Source organism: Micromys minutus (assembly GCF_963924665.1).
Source record: "Micromys minutus genome assembly, chromosome: 10".
NCBI classification, from domain to species: Eukaryota; Metazoa; Chordata; class Mammalia; order Rodentia; family Muridae; genus Micromys; species Micromys minutus.
In genome coordinates, this window is record NC_137979.1 from 36,623,892 (window position 1) to 36,641,015 (window position 17,124).

Below are 17,124 nucleotides of genomic sequence, written 5' to 3' on the forward strand. Positions count from 1 at the left end.
CCTCTAGCACCACCCTGTTTTACTACATTCTCTTCTTCCTGGGATTTGCTCTAGTGCCTTGAGGTTCTGTTGGGTTGTGAACTAAGCTATATCCTGCTCTTGGTTTCTGACTCTGGGGTGTGGGGGTCCCTAGGGACAAATCTCTGCCTTCTTCTAATCTGTACAAATACACATCACTACCCCAAGGCCACAACTTTGGAAACCTCACTTTTGAGTCACGCCAGCTCACACCAGGACTTCACTTCCTAGTTTCCCTGAGGATGCTCTCCCAAGCACTCCTGCTTTGGGACAAAGAGCCTGAGCTTCCCAGAGTCCAGCCAAGCCCAGGACGGCAGAGGCAGGTGGCAGTTGTCCTCCTGTCTCAAACAAAAGCAATCAAGCCATCATCCTGATTTCTTTTTAAATCAATTCCCATGACAAATGTGTCTGTGAAAGAGGGCCGGCTGCCCCCGGGCGTTCACCGCTTCAATGAGGACAACAGAAGGAGCAGGATTCATAAAACTGTAATGTGCTATTTGAACAGATTTCCCCGGAACCTGACCCTGTAGTCTGAGAATGGGCTCAGCCTTCGCCGGGTCCAGATGGAGCCTCTCTGCAGCCTCCTTGGGGGACAGCAGCAGCTCTGTGTGTCTGATTGACCAGAGGACACTTGTAAGGAGGGGAACAGAGTAATTGGGAGCGAGTAGGGGTTCTGGGCTGGGGTAAACCTTCCCTAGCACTGTGAGACCAGCTTGTCTGATCAGGTTTCCTTGCTCATGTGTAGAGCCTGTGACCTATTTCCTTCTGTGACATGATGAACTTAAACCTTCCTTAAGACATCATGGGAGATGTATGTGGAACTGGGCCAGCCTCCTGTGGGAGCACAGTGAGGCAGGGTGGGTGGGAGCCGACACCAGTCTGTCTTAAAGAGAATCAAAACCGAATCAAAACCAAGCTAGCCACAATTTTAGACTTGACCTCCAACGAGGTCATCAGGCAAACTGCTGGAATTGTCCAGATAATGGGAAATTCTAAGATGTAGAAGTGTCCAGGAAAAGACCCAAGAGTTAATGGAAGCCTTGTACTAGGCAGGCAAACCAGAGCTGTGACTATAAAGACCGGCGGTCACTTGGGACTCAGGTGGATAATGCTTGAGAATGCAAGCTCAGTGGGACTGACTACTTATGGCCATTGCAGACTTTGTTCTTTCAGTGCCCACAGGGAACATATGCTGGGGCTCTGCTGCCCACACTGGGAGAAGAAAAGAAAGCATTTGAAATGCCCAGAACCTCTAGGAGAAGCTAAATGACCACAGCTGATCCTGCTGGGATCCTCAGAACCTAATTTAACCAGAGAGGTTGAAATAGCCAACACCAGACCCTTTTAGCCTTCCACCCAATGAACTGAAGAACCAAATGCCACTGCGCAATTTACAGCTTGGCCCCAGAGGTTTGTAGAGAGGCTGAGACCCAGTCCTGGGGCTTCTGGATATTTCTCTCCCCACTTCCAAAGCTGTGCCACTGAAGGACTGCACGGGGACAAGTGTCTATACACCACACTGAATCTCCCCAGAACCTGGACAGAGGATGTCACCTGAGTTGAATAGACAAAGAAAGTGAGGCTTGGAGGGGGGGGTCTCCCAACCTCCTCCATCAGCACCAAGTCTCTCTCCCTCGAAGAGTCCTCAGTCTGAAACCAGGAGTAACCCTGAGCTATGCAGGTGACCTCAAATAGCCTTGGCTCAAGGAGGCCTTCAGGGGTGACTCTAGCAGACTTGGGTCCCATTCGGAGGAGCTGGGGAAGCTGCTATCTTGTGTTGAGTCCCTGCTGAGCATGAAGATGCCCAGTGAGGACTCCAGGCTCCCAGCAGAGCTCAGAGCCAACCTGTCTCCACGATGAGAGGCTGTGCCCCTTGCTGGCTGCTTCAAGAACAATCTGTGCCGCTTGGCAGAGGGTGAACGGACAATCCTTTGCATCCTTTACCTTAACTAGGGCAAGTGTGAAGAGAGAGCAAAGGGATTCAACAGCCAGGCTTTGATACTGGGCCATCTATGCTCCAGTCTCACTGTAGCTTTGTGACCTTAAGAAACTTCCCTAGTCTTAGACTTTTCTTATTAAAAGCATATGATAATTAAAGCCAGTTTATGACTGTTTCCGGGATGAAGAGGATACAATATGCTAGGTCTTAGCTCCTGGTAGAAGGAGATGATAAACTGTTATTAGTATTAGGATATTCCCCTCTGAGGCATCTTTAAAGGGGCAGAAGAGTCCACCAGAATGCAAGCTTCTGGTGACTGTAAGTCAGTTGTTATCTGGCTGGGAAAAGGAAGATGCTACCCAAGCCCGTCTTGAGTGAGAAGTTAACAACAAAGCTTCCAAAGAGCCAGGGAGGGCCTAGCCCTCAGGAGGCACCACCCTATTACATCAGGATATTATTGCTGTAAATTAGAAATTATCTGACCATCAGGATGAGCCATTTGAATTGAGAGCTTTATTTTCCTCACCATCCAGCTTGGCCATCTCTCAGGGAAAAGCATGTGAGTGACAAGCTGTAATTAAAGCCTCAATATTGTTCTTGTTAGAGAGGAACAATTCTGTGGTCAAGCACACAGATGAGGACTGTCTGCGGGCCCCTTCTCCTTGTTGCTCTGTCTGCTAAAATGGGTGACCCCTCTTCTCAGCCCATATGGTGGGTTTTGAGCTCTGGGAGCTCTTTGCAAAGAGGGTCCAGGAGAGCGTCTGTGTGGAGACAGTGGATCTGAGTGATGGTACCCAGACACCTCTGTAGTCTATAGTAGGGATGGGATCGCTCTCCCAGGTTGCATCTCTCTAGTCCCATCTGTACTAGGGCCCTAGTGCCCTGCTACATTAGGCCAAGCCTGGGGATGTTCGATGGAGGTGCTACTTGGTGAAGGAGAGGAGAAGGCTCAGAAAGGAGAATCAGGTACCAACATATTGAGAGGACCACTCTGAGTCACACTGTGGACAGCTCTAAGCCACACGGAAGTCCCAGACCGTGCAGGCCCCTCCTGAGTGTGCTGGGTGAAGGATCCAAACTTCCTTCTCCCAGTCTCTAGCCTGTGTCACTGTCCTAGACCAGTGAGCCACAATCTAGGAGATTTTTCCAGGCCATCTGGATGGCCTTGGTCCCTCTAGCCATTCCTTCAGCAAAGAAGCAGTATTCCTATTTTACACTGGAGACAGAGAGGCCTCAGGAGAGGAGAGATGAGAAGGGGCACCATATCCTAACTGCTTCCTGCATACCCATTTCTTTGTTGTGTAAGAGGAAACTCACAAGCCCCTTTGCTTGTCTACAGCATCCTCAGAAAGCCAAAGTTCTCCACGGGTGGAAACAGTGGTTTAATTTCTTATTTTTGTCCCCTAACCCAGCTTTCTGATAGAATCCTTGGGTCTGTCAGGTTGGTCCCCAATTGCTCTCTAGACAGTAGTAACCTCTGAGGTGGGTGTAGGAGCACATGCCTGCAATTCCCCCCCCCCCTCACCTCAGAAGGCAGGGACAGAAAGCTTGTCTTAAATGTGAGGTCCACCTGGGATACAGAGGAAGACTTTGCCTCAAAACAAAAGCAACAAAAAGAATAATGTCTTCAAGCAGTACCTCTCACTTTTCTGTGAGCACTTTTGGGGTTGGGTGGGGGAGTAATGTTGGGGCATTCGTTGCCTGGCTTTCTTTCTGAGGAACTAGAAGTAGCTAGGTTACCCTGCCTGTCAAGAAGCATCCCTCACTGTGGACCCCACTCTCTCTGGAAGCCTTCCAGGGTTGTTCTAACAAGATATTATCAACAGCATGCCTTGGAATAGAGATGTTTTCAGGGTGTTAGGGATAGGTCTTGGTTTTATCTCCACTAAAGAGGAGAGAAGTTTCACACATGTGCCTGCCTGTTTCACCAGGCCACTGAACCTCACAGACAAAGGGCTAGTAAGGCCATACTCCATCTGAAAGCTACAAGGAGACCTCACCTTCTATAATTCCCAGGACTCACTGACTAACCTTATTATTGCATCGTGAGCTGTGAGAACTCTCACTTCTGCCAGCGTCTAGGGGCTTACTGGCCACCCGTGGCATGGTGTGGTATGCCTCCATGTTCCTCACTTGCAGAAGTGGCATTTCAGACTGTCGTCGTTGTGAATCATTCTGCTCTCCTATGTCCACGTCAATGTCTATTCTAAGGACTATCACATGGATACAGACCCATCCATTCCAGTATGACCTCACCAGGAACACACCAGAAACAACCTATCTCCAAATAAAGTCATGTCATGAGATACTGGGGTGAGGATTTGCAAAGATCATCTTTGGGGGACACATTTCAAACCACAGTTTCTGGGAAGCCCTGTCCCCACAAAGACCATAGCAATGGTTAGTGTCAATACTGCCAGCTAGTTGCAAGATGCCACAGGGAAGGGCTATATTGGCATCATTGTCCTTTGATCTGACAGAGCCAAAATAAAATGCAGTACACACTCAGAAAATGCTTCCTGATGCTGTTGGTGACAGTGTCTTGCTTGTCCTGACTCAGTCTTGAGATCTGGCCACAGAGCTGCTCCTCGGCATACAGTCTGCCCAGGGCCTGTTTCTCAGGGTCCTCTGACATCATAGACTCCTTCATCATCAGTCCTGGGAGAGGCCAGTCCCCTGGCCCCCAGTGGGGCCCTTACTTTTAGTGTGACAGCTATTTTATCTGGCAGTAGGGAAACAGATATTTTGAGTGTGTCAGCTGGGGTCAGTTTCCGCTTGGCTATCACCAGTGCTGTCAGGAGGTGAGCAGAGAGCAGGTTTGGCTGTCCGGAGGGAGCCCATCAATCACTCCTGACAGCTCTTAATCAGACAAAGGAGCCCTCACCACCGTGTTACAGAGAGGGAGAGACTGTAGTATGATTCAAGCTCAACAAAGAATTTTGGATAGGAGTTTTAAGTTGTAAATACAATCTATCTTTCAAGCATTAAGTCCCCTAAATCTTCAGCTTTTCTCAGGTCTGAGGACCTCCTACCCTTTTTTCTAGGGAATTGGTCTCTTTACTCAAAGACAGACAGACAGACATACACACACCATTCACTGGTGTCCTCTGATATACTACTAGGTGCTTTGGGAAATGTATCAAGAAGCCTGTAGTCTTGAGCCAGCAAGATGTCTAAGTGGGTAAAGGTGCTTGCTACCAAGTCCAACAACTTGAGTTCAATTCCTGGCTTACATGTGGAGAATGAAAGAATTGACTTCTGCAAGTTGACCATACACCGATGCCATGACATATGCATGCACATTCATATCACACACACACACACACACACACACACACACACACACACTGCCTTGGTCCTAGGACCAAGGAGTTGGTATACACAAGCTGGGGAGAAAGAAAAGCTCCCACAGTGGGTAGTGGGGCCCCGGCAAGTCAGAGAGAGCTGCAAGCCTGTGAGCTTGGTATACCAAGTAAGAGGGGTCTCAGAAAACCACCCAGAAGCATCGTTGTCACACTGGTATGTGAACACCCCATGGACACCCCGTGAACACCCTAAACCACTGTTAGGTCCAGAATCTAGAGGTGAGATTTCTTTAAGTTCCATCTGTAATAAGATTGTTCTAAAAACATTGGCAGGTTTACAAATTTACGACTGAAAGAAACCCCCCTCTCGTGTGTGTGTGTGTGTGTGTGTGTGTGTGTGTGTGTGTGTGTGTGATGCATGTGTGTTCAAAAAGAAATCTTACCAGAACCAACAAGGCTCACTTGGCCAAGATGCTTATAGAAAACAGGACAAAAAACTGAAGTCACATGGGCCTTGCAGGAACATGGGTTATGGGTTATCCTCTCCCTGGGAGGCATCTTGGTTAGTCCAGTGTCTTCTGGACAGCCAGGGAGAGGGCCACTTCTGCAGCCTCCAGCCTCTGTGTTTGGTTGTCTAATACCAAGTTAGCCAACGTACCAACTTTCAGACCCCACATGCTGACAACACTAAGAGACGAAAGGCAGGGACAGCTATGTCTAGGACAGTGGCTGCTGCTGCTGCTGTTCCCCCTCCTCCTTCTTTCTTTCCTCTTCCTCCTCCTTTTTTTGAGACAGGGCCTCACACTGTAACTCAGGTCGACCTCTAACATACAGTGACCCCCTGCCTCAACCTCTCTAGTTCTGGGACAACATAGACTTGTGCCACCACACCCTGGTACCAGGGCTTCTTTTAAACAAAGAGGAAAACTTTGCAGGAAACTTCCAACATAGTTACCCTGTGTGCCTTTGAATGGCATGTCACTCTCCAAACTATTACTTGGGAGGAACAAAACAAAACAAAACAAAAACAAACACACATAAACCCCCTCGCCAAAACAAACAAACAAACAAACAAACAAAAAACCCAAAACTGCTGTGATTAGCTTAGAAGAGTCAAGATTAACTTGGGGGTGGGGGCAGAGAGGGATACAGCAGCATTATCCCTGAATTTGAAGTATAACTCCATCAGATTTTTTACATGAATCGCTGAGGCTGTTAGTAGCATCGCTGAGTCTCAGTTACCTCATCTGTAAAGTGGGAGAAGGGGTGGTGCCTTTCCCATACACATGTTGTTTACATTATCTAATACAGTTTTCCAAACATTTAATGTTTTATTTCCCCCTCTTTTCTTGCTTGAACACTAACTGGTGTCTTGCCTGGCAGTTACTTCTGCTTTTAAAGTGTTCTTTATCACATCTGATGTTTATGAAACATTTAAACACTCGCGCGCTCACACACACACACACACACACACACACACACACACACCTGTAAGTGTAGGGATTTACATTTATCTTTTTCCACATGTTTTCAACCCATTATTCCGACCCGTCAAGATGCTGTTGAATCTTGATTCTGCCATTCTTTCTATTAACAATCCCCCTGGCTTTGTGTCAACTGCAAATTTGATAAGCCAGTCTTTCCTTCTGCTTCATCCAAGATGCAGAGAAAAGTAGAGAGATGGACAAGGTCAAGGATGAGGCTTGGAACATTGTTGCAAAGGCCTCGTGAGCCTGCAGCTCTTCATCCTGCTTCCTCAGCACCACAGCCCTGCAACACGCTGCTCTCACCTTCTTACTGAGTCCGTAAGGTTTAAGGAAGGTCTTACTAGAATCCCCTGGAGCCCCTTGTCAAAGGCACCCTGGTCCCTCCTCCCCTAGTGGCCTTTCTAGTGTGGAAATTCTGTCAGGCCTGGTGAATACAAGCCAGTCACTAGGAACATTACAGGTCCTTCTCAAAGTCCTCACATTAAGAAATATGCCATGATTGTGATCAAACATGCCAGTCTGTTACTGGAAGTTAATGTATGTTGTTCTACGGTGAGACTGTGTGCTGGTGTGCTGTCAGTGACTCGGTATACCCAAGACCTTTCAGTGAGACTGGAGGTAGCTGCCCTGGAGACTTAAGTCCAGGCAAAAGAACCCCTGGGGAAGCCAGAGCTGCTCTTCCATCCCCTCCTCCTTGGCCCTCTGTGCCCTTCCCTCTGAGAAAGTGTTGATCAAGAGATGAGCCTGGAAGGAGGCTCTGGCTGCCGACCTGGCATGCGGCTGGAGTTAAGACTTGCTTCTTTCCTGCCCTCATCGCATGGGAGGCTACTATGGTAACCCCATCAGAACCATGCCAGGTAGGGTAGTCACTGTTAGTACCAGAAAGGTTGTGTTGTAGACCACTCTCAAAAGTGAGGGTCTATAAACACCCTAACAACCCAGATGGGGGAGCCAGAGGGGTATTTCCCTAGGATATCTAATTTGGAGTTTGTTTGCTTATGGTACTAGAGACTGAATTTAGAGCTCCACCATTGTTAGGCAAGCAACCTATTACTAACTGAGCTGCATCCCTAGAGCCTTACCCCCTCCCCCTTTTTAAAGATTTATTTATTTATGTATGTATATGTGTACACTGTAGTTATCTTCAGACGCACCAGAAGTATCAGATCCCATTACCGATGACTGTGAGCCACCATGTGGTTGCTGGGAATTGAACTTAGGACCTCTGTAAGAGCAGTCAGTGCTCTTAACTACTGAGCCATCTCTCCTTCCCGAGCCTCACCCCCTTTAAAATTCATTTATTTATTGTACATGAATGTTTTGCTCACATATGTATCTGTGTACTGTATGACAATCAGTTGGGCACAGAGGCCAGAAGAGGGCATCAGATCCCCTGGGACTGAAGTAACAGACAGTTGTGGGTGCTGAGATCCAATCTGAGTTCTCTGGAAGAGCAGCCAGTGCTCTTAACTGCTGAGCCATCTATCCAGCTCCTCCACACCCTTTTAATATATATGTATTGTGTATATATGTATATATGTGCATATATACATATATACACATGTCAATATATATATGTATGTATATCTGGTATATGTGTGTATGTGTATATATGTATATATTAATATTAGTTTTAGACAGTTCTGGCTTTGAACTTGCCCTACTATAGCTCAGATTGGCCTTGACTTTGCATTGTGCTACCTGCCCTTGGCAAATAGTTAGGTTTCAGACCTACACCACCAGCCTGGGACCCTCTAGGATATATATTTTTTAATCTTTACTTTTATTTGTTATTATTAGGTGTGTGTGGCTGTGCCACAGCACATGTGTAGCTAGAGAACAACTTTATAGAGTCACTTTTCTCCTTCTGATTTTCCCTGGGCCATGGGGATAGAAATCAGGCTTGTGCCCCACAACCATCTCACCAGCACCCCTATTAGATCAAGAAGCAAAGAGTGGAGAGAGCTACCTTTCTGTGGACAGAGAGAAAGAAAGAGGCTGGCAGAATGCAGGAGAAAAGTCTAGGGAGTTGTCTATGGCTACAACACCTGAGGTGAACATCACCCTCTTCCCTCTCTCCTGAGGTGAACACTACCCTCTTCCCCCTCTCCTGAGGTGAACACTACCCTCTTCCCCCTCTCCTGAGGTGAACATCACCCTCTTCCCCGTCTCCTGAGGTGAACATCACCCTCTTCCCCCTCTCCTGAAGTGAACATCACACTCTTCCCCCTCTCCTGAGGTGAACACTACCCTCTTCCCCCTCTCCTGAGGTGAACACTACCCTCTTCCCCCTCTCCTGAGGTGAACATCACCCTCTTCCCCCTCTCCTGAGGTGAACATCACACTCTTCCCTCTCTCCTGAGGTGAACATCACACTCTTCCCCCTCTCCTGAGGTAAACACTACCCTCTTCCCCCTCTCCTGAGGTGAACATCACCCTCTTCCCCCTCTCCTGAGGTGAACATCACACTCTTCCCCCTCTCCTGAGGTGAACATCACCCTCTTCCCCCTCTCCTGAGGTGAACATCACCCTCTTCCCTCTCTCCTGAGGTGAACATCACACTCTTCCCCCTCTCCTGAGGTAAACACTACCCTCTTCCCCCTCTCCTGAGGTGAACATCACCCTCTTCCCCCTCTCCTGAGGTGAACATCACACTCTTCCCCCTCTCCTGAGGTGATCATCACCCTCTTCCCCCTCTCCTGAGGTGAACATCACCCTCTTCCCCCTCTCCTGAGGTGAACACTACCCTCTTCCCCCTCTCCTGAGGTGAACATCACCCTCTTCCCCCTCTCCTGAGGTGAACAGCACCCTCTTCCCCCTCTCCTGAGGTGAACATCACCCTCTTCCCCCTCTCCTGAGGTGAACATCACCCTCTTCCTCCTTCCTCCATATCAATAAAGTTTGGTGTTCCCTCTCACTCAGAGTGCTCCCAGATCGGCCACCAGAGAGACTGTGTGGGCAGGAAGAACCACGGCATTCTAGGAGGTCTCTACACAGGACAAAGGTGTTATATTTGCTTGGCAGATGGAGGAAGATTAAGAAGCCCTGGGGAAGCTGAGGTCAAGGGAAGAAGCAGGAAGAGGGGTCAACAAAAGTAGAGGACACTGGGCAGAGGATTCCAACATAGGTCTATGTGAGCTCCTGGGCAAAGCCCTCATGGAAAGTATAGCCAATGACAATGCAGTCACAGGTTGGACATTATGACTGGGAAACACTAGTGGCTGTTTCTATGACTACCCACACATCTAGGCATTCTGAGCCTGCATCCTCACCTCTGCCTGTGGGAGGGACAGAGAGGAAGAGTGGACCTGTCAGTCAGCAGATGTCTACCCAGTTGCACCTTGGTGTCTCCCATGGCAGGTGGCTTTTTCCCTGTGCAGCCTTCTTCAGGAAACCTGCAGTTGGTGACGTGAGGACAGGTCCTCCATTTCCTAGATGCAACTGTCCATTCTACCAAGCTGCCCCTACCAAGCCCTGGCTCTGGCAGCTTTATTATAAGTTTATTACATGCTAATTCAAGCAAATAAATTTGCCCCAGCTGTGAAGCAGAGGAGATTAATAACCTCAAAGATTACTTCTCTGCTTTGATGAGTTTCTTGAGCAGAGTATATTTAGGGAGAGCAACTAGATTAGTCAAAACCCCCTTTAATTATTAGTGACACTGTGCAAATGACTCTGTATGACCAGAATACCAACGACTCAACTCCTTGACCTTCGTATTCAAATAAACACATCTTATCACTGCACCAAGCCTTGAATCCACACACCATGGTAACTGCTGTCCTCAGGACCCAGCAGTGGGACAGATAATATGACTACTCCATCTCAGGGGGACGACAGCCTTAAAGATGTAGGTATTTGTCTCTGTCTTTGCCCCTGGGTTGGCTTGGGGCCACCGAGGATGCTCTGGGTATCCTGGCGTTAGAAGCATCGGTTCTCGAAGGAGGAGGAATGACTTGTTCAAAGTCTTACAGGGAATGAGCCTCCTTGTCTGGACACTTACACTTCGGATTAGAATGTCCCACTTTCCAGATTTATATTAAAAAGGTTGCTTTCCAGTGGAAACCACAAATGTGACCCTATCTGTTTCCCGGAACACTTGGCTTTCACTGAGGCCTTGGTGTGGCTCTGTCTTAGGGATTCTCACTTGCAAGCCAGGACTTGTTCGGTTTGAAGAATGATGTGGAACAGTCATTTCCATGGCGGAGCTGCTGTCTCTGCAGCTGGACGTGGGTAGGGCTATCTATCCAGCATGAGTTTTCTTTGTACATCCGAGTCCTTATTGAACATTCTGGCACATAGTGGTGTCAGGAGCCTGCAGGAGGAAGCAGACGTCTACTGCTTGAACAGGTGCAGAAAGTAAGAGAGGGCAGGCAGGAAGGGGGCTGAGAGTGCTTGCTTAGCATGCACTAAGTCCTAGTTTCAAAACCCAGCACTCCATAAGATGAGCCTTGTGATACACGCCTGTAATCCTCGGACTCAGGAGGTAGAGGCAGGAGGATCAGAAGTTCAAGGTCAGTTGTGACAATGTGGTAAATTTGAGGCCAGGTGGGTATACTTGAGAACCTGTCTCAAGAAACAGAGGCTGGGGTACAGACAAGGCTAGGCTGGATCATTTTCTAATGACCTCATAGAACTGTGGAAGGAAGCCAAGGATACTCACCCCAGTGACCTAACAACACTAAGAGCTACCCCTACCTTAGCCCCACCTCCCACGGGGTTTCTCTAGGGACAAATGGGACACTCAGAACATCATTTCCTTCTGCTGATCCCAGTACAAGATCCTCCCACAGGAGCCACTTCTGAATCCCCACCACCACCACCGCCAGCCTGTCTGTAAAGGACACACAGCCCGACCCCTGCATTTCCTAGGTAGAGAAACCCGTGCTCAGAGAGTTTAAGCAACATGTCCTAAAATGACTTTTCTGTACTTGTTCCGAAAAACAGTCAGGGCTTCTTCTGACTCAAATGTCACTTCCTTTGGGGCGCTTCCCTGCAGGCTCCTCCCTCCACACTGTCCTCAGGTGACACTTGATGGCACAGATGTGCTGACAGGGCATCTTCTCATTCTGTTGTTCCTTGAAGGAAGGATCCTGTCTCTTCATCCTCAGGTCCTGCCATGCTGACCGAGAGCCTGGTGCTCAAGCAATGCTGACAATCACAGAGGCTGTCAGGGACGCCGGTCACATGGCTCGCTGTGTAAGGTCTTCTACTGATTGACAATTTGGGGGGAAAATGATATGTCCTTCCCAGATCTTGTAACTAAAAAACCTGAGTTGTACAAAAAGAAACACGATAGAAACAAATTGCAGAAAAATCATCCCAAGAGTGGCTCAAGGGGAGATGCTTTCCTCAGTGGTGGGACAAAGGTCGATTTTATAAGAGGAGAACTGTCCCCTGAGACCTCAGTTTCCACAGAGGCTCAGGGAAGCTTTCTTTCCGAATTCCGTCTATGTGTATTCCTGGTTAGACACTCCAGTTCATCCCAAGCATCAAAGAGCATCATCAAAGTGAAAAGTCTCCTGTTAGAAACGCTTGGTCCATCAAATGTTTGAACTTATTACCCAGAGGACATGGGAGCACCATGCCCCCCCTTTTTCTTTTGTGTGTGTTAAGTATGCAAGTCTGAGGCATGTGCACTTGTATGGTGTGTGCAGGCTAAGAGGGTAAAGTCAGACATTTCCTATCATTTGATACATTATCTGTTAATGTAAGATCTTTCATTTGAACCCAGAGCTGTCCCATTCAGTTAGTCTAGCTAAGCAAGTTTGCTATGGGGGTGGTGTCCCCTGGCTAATCCACCCAAGTGCTGGGATTTCAGAGAGGCCACTGTACCTGCTCAGCATTGCCCTGACCTCTCCTCCCAGATCTGCCCACTTTACTCTTTAGAGAGCTTTAGTTGAGCTTCTGCTTTTGAGTAAATGACTGTTTCCCACTCTTCCTCATAGAAGTTGGTCAGTGGGCTACTCCTAGAAGTTGGGTGTGCAGTTCCTGAGTTCCATTCAGCAGAAGCAGCTTTCTTTTAGCTTGGTTGCTTTCCAGAGGGCACTGGGAAGTGATGGCAGCTATCAGGATGATGGGAAGGAGCCATGAGCTGAGGGTACCAGAGCAACAGGGTGGAAAGAGACCGTGTTCTCCAGGGCAGTACACCCATCACCCCAGCCCTGGAGAGCTTCTACTGGAACCGGTGAGTAAAGCTTGACTGCTGCTGTTTTCAGGTCTCAGTTACAGTCTGGAGTCTGTTCTAATGTTAGGACCCTTTGGTATACATATAACTGAATGTCAATATAACATAGACCCTTATTATTGTATATGCATATGTATGTGTATATGTGTATGTATGTGTATATGGTATACATATAACCACAGTGTCAATAACATAGACCCTTATGATTCTGCCTCAGCTGAGCATGTGTAGAAACTGCTCAAATTATCAGGAAAATGACACTGGAATTCTTTCCCCCTTTCTCTCTCTCTCCTTTTCCTCCTTTCCCTGCTTCCCCATCTCTCTCTGAAGCAGAGTTTCTTGCCCAGGTTGGTGCCTCTCTCTCCCAATACAGGCGAGGAGGACCTCGAACTTAGGACCCTTCAGCCCTTGCCTCCCGAGTGCCGAATTACAGGTGGGCACCAGCACCTCTGGTTTTATGTGGTGCTGAGGATCAAACCTTGGGATTTATGCATGTTGGGCAAACACCTCCCACGTAGAGCCACACCCCCAGAATTTCTTTTTAACATAGCTTGTTTTGCTGTGGAACTTTGGAACTGTGCAAATATGTTTTTAAAGAACAAAGCAGAAGACATTTTCAAAGTTTGGAAATTGTGAAAAATGAAAACGAGCCTTCCTATGCATGATTAGCATGGCAGCACTGTAAACACAGAGGGGAAACTGTTCTGAGCCATTTCAAGACAAATTCATTTAATTAGCATCCCACACGGGATAGAGCCCGACAAAAGTAACTGTGGAGCTTTCTTAAATGATTTATCAAAATGCATATTAGTGATGATAATGTTGGCATTGTCAAGTGGATACTGTTGAATGTATCGGGTGAGACAAGGGAAGGAAGTAATTATGCTGTATTCATTGCAAATGGGGGTTGTTAGTGGGATCTACAGATGATGAGGGCTAAGAGCCACACCATGGAGTCCTGAGTCTGTGTGGGAAAAGTCAATGTGAAGTCTGAAAGCTTGGCTCTACCATCCAAGTCTGTGTTCTGCCAAACCATGACAGCAGAACTCAACCCAGTAATGGAACACTTCTAGAGACCAGATTGTGGCCTCTAGATCCAACTGCCCTGAAATGAGCTTTGGGGTTACTTAAGAACTAATATATTCTAGCAATGAGGTATAAAATGTACAGTGTGCCTGGAACAGTTCATTATTGAGAAATCACCAAAGAAAGCTACACAGTAGCATCCTGAAGATATCAAAGATGGGACCATTTGATCACCAACATAAATAACTGTAGCATGTAAAACGTGTTTCTGCCCATGGGTTCAGAATGTACTTTTTAAATGAGGAGAAAGGAAAAAAAAATCACTCACTGCTCATTCCTGGAAGATGTTTAAAAAAAAAATCTTCCAAAGTGGAGCTGCAGGGAGAACCTAGGTTCAGGTCCTGGAACCCACGTTGATTGGTTTCAATTGCCTTTGACTCTGGTTCCAGGGGGATATGATGCCCTCTTCTGGCTTTTGCAGACATGGCATGCATGGGATACACATAGAGAAGAAACACACACACACACATGGGAGAGGGAGGGGTAAAAAGTAAAATATCTAAACTTACAAATAAAGAGAGGGAAGACATCAACGTGTACCTTCCCAGAATGAACTGCAGGTGAACTATGTGCTGCATGCTATGAAGGAGGAGAAAAGAATATTCTACAGTCATTGATGGAGTTAGGGGAGCTAGCTAGTTACCTCATGCTAGCTGAGGAGGGAGCACGGCCATACCCATGATACATGAAATTGTGTGTGTGTGTGTGTACAATGAGGCTATAGTTAACAAAATCCTTGCTATAAAACCTGCAGAACTAAGAACCTGACATTTCTAGTGAGCTGGGCTGATACTCACATAAGGTGGGGGTAGTGGTAGAGGGTGGAGCGGAGATACTGCTGGTGTCCATAACTGAGTGGGTTAGAACGCTGTCTTTCTGAAGAGCAGGGGACAGCAGCCCAGGAGGAGGTGTCAGAGCCCAAGCTGAGTGAAGGGAGTATCTATGTGCCACGATCCCAGAAAGGCAGAGATAGGGTCTTCTTTGGTGAGTGTGGGCTGTAGAGCCCTAGCAGAGTGACCTGGCGTGTACGTGGCAGAGGGAAGTGCCAACCCTAGAGAGGAGTGTGGAGTTGTGGAGCCTGGGCAGTGGAAAAGATGTGTGACCTGGAAGTAGTATTCTGTTGGGAGTCACAAAAGAGAGCCTGGAAGGGGTTGGGGTTGATGTGTGGGCTGAGGGTGGAAGGTGTGTAAGCTGTTACCCTTATGTGGTATTTAAAACCCCAAGTGAGGTCTCTTGTGCTCTCAAATTGCTGAGAGATCATTTACACACACGGGCCACTTAGTGAGAGAAAATGCCGAGGTTAAAGGAGCTTAAGCGTCAGAGAGGAGGTTAAGTTACCAACAGAACCGGGAAGGCGACAATGGGCTTGGCGGTTTTCAAACTGAAATAGAGGGGTCAGTGTGAACTTAGTGTTTCTCAGTGTTGTCTAGATACGTAAGGGTTTAAGCATAGATGTCAGTGTGGGTGTGTGTATACATGCACACACACATACGTTTATGCAGTGTGTGTGTGTGTGTGTGTGTGTGTGTGTGTGTGTTCTTTAGCTCTGTTCATCCTGAGAGCCCCGGAAAAGCAATATTCCAGTACCACTGAGCATCCCCAGTGCAGTGGTTTAATTTCTGAGGTGAATTTTCCCCTCAAAAGGAGCGGGAACTCATTGAAGAGATGGATGGTTCTGGGAGAGACACAGAAGTTGAGACAAGAGCATCCTGTAGCAGAAGAAAAGAAAGCATCCAAGAATCGATGAAAACTTGTCAAAAGGACTCAAAAAAGGTTCACACTGGCTAAATTTGGGGCAATTTGAATATAACAATAAATATTGATGACAGCCAATTATATTTATTTCTTTAGACAGGGTCTCACTTATCCCAGGTGGGCCTTGAATTCACTGTGTGGTTAATGAACTGCCTTGAACTGCCAATCCTCCTGCCTCCACATCTGCAGTATTGGGGTAACAGGTGTGCACCAGCATGTGTGACAGTGTTGCTAAGGCTTGGGGAGGGTGAACAAGAGTGAGTTCTGGTGGTATCTTTTGGGGGGATGGATGAAAGCATCTTAAATGGCCTGCGGCAATGTCTTCCCACCTTGTGACTATACCAAAAGACACTGGATTGTGCCTTTTTTATAAAAAAAAAAAATAGGGAGGGGGTGAACCACATGTTTTTTTGGGTTATATTCCAATCACGTTGTTCACCAAGGGATGAAACTGGATATGCAGAGTTCACCACTGCTCACCCTTTCACCGTCTCTACATCTCAGTACAATCCCAACCCGGTGAGATTTATTTGAAAAGAGGCAAACCAAATTTAGTTAAATTTAACAAGCTTTTGCTGAGAGCCTACCCTCTGCCAGGCTCTGTGATAAGAAGAGCTCGGCAGATTCAGAAACTGGAGACACCTGACATCTTTGTCTTCCAGGAGGGACAGTGCTGTGGCAAAGGTGACACAGCCTGGGGAACCCAGAAGGGAATGCTCGAATCTTCCTAGGTTGCTTAGAAGGCTTCCTCAGAGGCAGTACTTATAGTTGAGCCACAGACAAAAACTTGAGGTTGCAGGAAAGGGGTGTGTTGAAGCTGCTTGCAGGTAGTGGATGTAATCTGAGCTTTTGGACTGGGGTTTGGGAAAAAACTAACAATTCACTGTAAAGTGTGCCCTGGGTACACTATTGAAGTAAAAGTGGCTCTGAGTGGGCAGAGTCCACCTTAAAATGAGGCCCATAGCAACAGAAGGCCATTAGAAGCTTCTGGAATATGAATGGAAGAAAGGAATTAGGAGGTAACTGACTATAATGCTCCCATTGGAGGAAGCAGGTGGCTGCAGTCATGGTACTGTCTGCCCCTATGCAAGTTAAATGGCCTAAACCTGCCCCCTGCTGAGTGTCCCATGCTAAAGGCTCCTCTGTCACTATAGATCACTCCACACAATTCAGTCTGAGCCAGCTCAGTTCCCTGGAATGTGGCTGTCACTTGATTCCCCTGGTTGCAGGCTGCCTTGAGTGTTCTCCTGGAGGGGACACAGAGCAGGGTACCAGGGACAGCTCTGTGTGTGGAGCTTACATCCCTAGGCTCCAGATGGCGTGCCAGCTTCCTCCTTCAACAGAATG